At 37.2% G+C, this 5626-nt stretch overlaps 1 pseudogene; it reads left to right on the forward strand.

The window, feature by feature from the left end:
* The first annotated feature begins 625 nt into the window (after nt 1-625).
* Nucleotides 626-2116, forward strand: LOC106753032 (annotated as a pseudogene).
* The last annotated feature ends 3510 nt before the right edge of the window (nt 2117-5626 follow it).

The following is a 5626-nucleotide window of genomic DNA, read 5'->3' on the forward strand; positions in this document are numbered from 1 at the left end:
ATATGATTCATCATATGCTTTGATTATCAATTGTTGGGTTCTCATTTGCGCTTAATGCTTTTGTCGTTTAACTCATTCGATAACTGTTGTTTGTCTCTATTGATACGGGAACGTACAATACTGTCATGAACTGGTGAGAAATTCCTTGATTAAGCAATACCAACCTAGGGATAGGGGGTAGGACGGTCAATTGTTTTTGCTTCTATTCTTAATGTATTATTAATTGCTAGGGCGGGCTAGGGATAGCAAGCCGGTAATTAGTAATAGGCTCTTTTCACCGAGGGATCGGGTTAAGGGTAGGCCAAGAAAGTTTGAATAACAATTAGATAATCAAGCACATTAAACAAGAAGAGTAGATAAGAGGGAGTGATTAAGATGAAATTGTAAACCCCCAACAACTTCATTCATCCATAGTCTTTTTCGTCAATTGAATCAACCACATTGCATGTTTAGTTTCTGTCTTTGCATTCACAACAATTAATTCTTTCTCTACAAGTCTTATGATTTTAATTCACACGAACGATCCTTTCGAGTCTCTTGGGAAGAACGATATCGAGCATTACCGATTATATTACTTGCACGATCTGGTACACTTGCCAGTGAGTCAACAGCCATCTTTGAACCCATGTTCAAATTATTGCGTAAAAATTAGCCCGTAGAATGAAATGAAGATTGTCAGGTCGCTTTCGACAACGTCAAATAGTAACTACAAAACCTTCCTATGTTAAGACCACCAGAGCCAGGAAGGCCACTCATTCTTTACTTAACTGTATTAGATGAATCAATGGGTTGTATGTTGGGTCAACACGACACGGTCGGAAAGAGAGAACATGCCATATACTACTTAAGCAAGAGTTTCACAAATTGTGAACAACGATATTTGCCGCTGGAGTGAACTTGTTGCGCATTGGCATGGACTGCTCATCGCCTAAGACAATACATGCTAAATCATTCTACTTGGTTGATATCCAAGATGGATCCTATTAAATATATTTTCGAAAAGCCTGCTCTCACAGGAAGAATTGCCCGGTGGCAAATGCTTTTGTTAGAATATGACATCACGTACATCACTCAAAAATCTATCAAAGGTAGTGTTCTAGCTGACTGTCTGGCCCAACAACCCGTTAAGGATTATCAACCGATGCAACCCAACTTTCCTGATGTGGATATCATGGCCCTATTCAAAAAAGTTGAGGGAAGCCCAATCGAAGAATCGTGGACATTACTATTTGATGGGGCTTCCAACGTAATGGGGCACGGAATAGGGGCAATGCTTATATCTCCTGAGAATCAATACACACCAATGACAACTAGGTTGTGTTTCGATTGCACCAACAATATTGCCGAATATAAGGCTTGTGTTATGGGCATTAGAGCAGCGATGGAAAATAAGGTGAAGATTCTGAACGTGTATGGGGACTCAGCCTTAGTCATTAACCAATTGAAGGGAGAGTGGGAAACCAGGGATGCAAAACTGGTCCCCTATCAAGTTTACATCAGTAGGTTGGTTGAGAGTTTTGATTCCATCACGTTTCAACATATACCGCGAGATGACAATCAATTGGCAGATGCTTTGGCTACCTTATCTTCGATGTTTGAAATTAATTGGGATGTAGAAATACTAGAGATAAAATTGAAGAGTCACGAAGAACCAGCATGCTGTCATTCCATAAATGAAGAGTTAGATGGGAAACCTTGGTATTACGATATTAAGAACTATCTAAAGACTCAAGGATACCCAGAGACTTCATCTGAGAATGATAAGAGGACACTAAGGAGATTGACGGCCAGATTTATCTTAAGCGGGGATGTTTTGTACAAAAGAATTCATGACATGGTACTCCTAAGGTGTGTGGAGGCAAAAGAGGCTGAGGCCATTGTAAAAGAGGTTCATGAAGGTACATTCGACACACACATGAATGGGCACTCAATGGCTAGAAAGATTACGAAAGCAGGTTACTTTTGGTTAAACATGGAACGAGATTGTTGCATGCATGTAAGAAAGTGCGAAAAATGCCAAAAATATGCAGATAATGTCAAAGCGCCACCTATAAACCTGAATGTATTATCAGCACCTGTAAACCCAAGGCAACAAACGGGCATCGCTTTATACTAGTCGCGATTGACTATTTCACCAAATGGGTAGAAGCCACCTCCTACGCCAATGTCACCAGAAGGGTAGTAACCAAATTCATAAAAAGAGAGTTGATTTGTCGATACGGGCTCCTCGACAAGATTATCACCGACAATGCCACAAACCTGAACAACCAAATGATGAAAGAGTTATGCGAAGAGTTTAAAATTTGACATCATAACTCTTCACCTTATCGTCCAAAGATGAATGGGGCAGTTGAGGCCGCTAATAAAAATATCAAGAAGATTGTACAAAAGATGGTAGTCACATATAAGGATTGGCACAAAATGCTTCCCTTTGCTCTACACGGTTACCGCACATCAATACGCACATCAACTGGGGCAACACCTTTTTCCTTGGTATACGGGATGGAAGCAGTATTACCCTTCGAGGTAGAAATCCCATCCCTAAGAGTTTTAATGGAAACCCAGTTAGAAGAGGCAGATTGGGTTCAAACTCGGTTTGTTCAACTCAATCTCATTGAGGAAAAAAGAATGACCGCGGCATGCCATGGACAATTATACCAGCAAAGAATGAAGAGGGCGTTCGACAAGAAGGTTCGTCCTAGAGGATTCCAAAAACGTGAACTAGTCCTAAAAAAGATTTTGCCAATACAAAAGGACCACAGGGGCAAATGGACTCCAAATTATGACGGCCCATATGAGGTAAAAAAAGGCATTTGATGGTGGGGGCGCTTATTCTCACAAGAATGGATGGAGAGAGTTACCATTGCCAGTTAATTCTGACACAGTCAAAAAATTCTATGCATAATGATTCCATGATGGGGATCGATCTTAAAGTGAAATTGACATTGTTATATTATGCTTTATTCAATAAAACTTTTTCGTTTTCTTCTCCTCACAATGTCACTTTTAATTTTCAACGTGCCTCTCGAGCATCACAGGTAGTTTTGCGGGGCGCGAGTTTGTTCTTAAAGGATGTTGTGGAATTAATTAAAAAGAAAAAAGAGAGGAATATATCGATCTCATAAGATTTTTACTCATACATTCATGCATCATACATCATCATGCAAGCATTATCATAGTGGCTCAAAAGAAAAGCATGGCTCGCCATGCATCCGGAACGGATTCACGGATTCACTGAAAGCCCAGTTATGATCCTGGCACCAAAGCCCAGTTATGATCGTGGCACCAAAAGCCCAGTTATCATCCTGGCACCAAAAGCCTAGTTATCATCCTGGCACCAAAGCCCAGTTATCATCCTGGCANNNAAAGCCCAGTTATCATCCTGGCACCAAAGCCCAGTTATCATCCTGGCACCAAAAGCCCATTTATCATCCTGGCACCAAAGCCCAATTATCATCCTGGCACCAAAAGCCCAGTTTTCATCCTGGCACCAAACAATAAACAAAGCCCAGTTTTCATCCTGGCACCAAAAAAAAAAACAAAAGCCTAGTTATCATCTTGGCATCAAAGTCCAGTTTTCATCCTGACACCGAAGAAAAGATATTTACGAGGTTCATACACCTTTCTAGTAAGGTACGACACACCCTCCACAGGTGTCACGGCTCTTCAGCAAAATACACAAGGTTGCTATATCTATCAAGTACGCTTTGAGGTAATCTTTTTCATTCTCTTTAGACTCGAACGAAATTAGTGTCTTTATCTTGATTTAGCTTTTACTATGATAACACAAAAAACTCCAAAGTTCATGTTATCTAGCAAAATGTAAATAAAGAGGGGCAGCTATCAACACCCAATTTCGTCCGGGAAAGTAAATAATTAAAATTGAAGAATAAGAGAATAATAATTAACGTTGAACAAAGGAAAAAAAGGAAAAGGGAAATAATAAAATAATCTTCCTTGATGCAGGACACATCACTTTAGAATGTTTTTGAAATATTTGTTTAATATGGTAATAATTTGAACCAATATTATGGCAATAATGGTAAGCAATAATAAAAAATATATTGATATAATTTGCTGCATTCATTTCTTCTTGAAGAGAAAAATAAGATCCCTCTTTCAAATTGGGCAAATTTTCTGACAATGATTAAATCTTTGTCATGAATATTATTTGATTTATTTGACTGCAATCAAGACCATTTCTTTCCTCATTTTGTCCATTGCCAATTAATTCTCAATTAAGACAAGATTGTCAGAATATTACAATATGTGCCTATAAATACACACTCTGTGAAAGAAAAAGGGGACTGGAAAAAAATAGAGAAAAAGACCTAGAGATAATAGAAGTTGAAAGAAAAAGAGTATAGAAAAAAATAGGTTCTCACACATAAGGGTTCTGGCAACCGCAATTACAAAAGAAGAAACAAGGGAGTACTGAAAGCTAAAAAGGTATGTCATCTCAGCACCATTTTTTTTTCTTTTTTATTGTGCTCTGAACTTATTTTTTTAAAGGTTTTTTTTACTACACACAAATAATGTTTTTTTAATAATAAAATAAAGCGTACGCGTCGACCTATGATCAATTTCTTTCTTTTTCCCACCGTTCTAAAAATATAAAAAAAAAATACAAAATATTTAAAACCTAAAAAGGGTTAATTGTTGTCAAACTAAATCTTTTTATCAAAATTACGCGATCCTTGAATTTCGGGTTCACTCTTCAAAAATATAAATCAATCCTTTTTTTTAATAAACTCACAAACCTTTTTCTAGATAAAGAACTACATGAGCCGTGATTGTCCATTAATGGATATACATAGGACCAAGGTCAATCCTTGTCGGATTCATAAAATAAAAAAATATTTTTTGTTTCTTAATAATTTATTTTATTTTTATTTCTATTTATTTTACTTTTGGGGAAAATTAATTATTTTTAAAAACCACATTAATTTTATACATTTAATTAAAGGTACTGCCTTTGGGCAAGCGTGGTAGGGTGCTAATACCTTCCTTACGTGTAACTGATTCCCGAACTTAAAATCTCATTTTCGTAGACCATGCTTTGATTTTAGGGTTTTTCCATAATAAATTGTGGTGGCGACTCCAAAATATTTTCTCAAACCCATTTGTTTTTCGGTTCGCCGTCCCGTCGCGATCCCGGTTGCGACAGTAATCTTTTGAAACTCTCTTATATTGAAATTCTTGTTTTATTCATATGCTTGCATATGCTTATATTATTAACTGTTGGGTTTCTTATCTATGCTCAATGCTTTTATCGTTTAACTCATTCGATAAAAAGATATTTGCCTTTGTCGATACGGGAACGTATGGGGAAGTCATGAATTGATAGGGAATTCCTTGATTAAGCAATACTAAGCAATACTGCATAGAGATAGGGGTAGGACGATCAATTGTATTTTGCTTCAGTGTTCAATGCATTATTAATTAATCAGGGAGACTAGAGATAGTAAACTAGTGATTATAGTAGGCTCTTTTCGCCAAGGAATTGAGTTTCGGGTAGGCCAAGAAAGTTTGCATGACAATTAGATAATAAAGCAAAATAAATAGAAAAGTAGATATAAGAGAGAAGATAAGTTGCAATTGTCAAACCCAACAACTTCATTCATTC

Source organism: Vigna radiata, unplaced genomic scaffold, assembly GCF_000741045.1.
Source record: "Vigna radiata var. radiata cultivar VC1973A unplaced genomic scaffold, Vradiata_ver6 scaffold_95, whole genome shotgun sequence".
Classification (NCBI taxonomy): domain Eukaryota; kingdom Viridiplantae; phylum Streptophyta; class Magnoliopsida; order Fabales; family Fabaceae; genus Vigna; species Vigna radiata.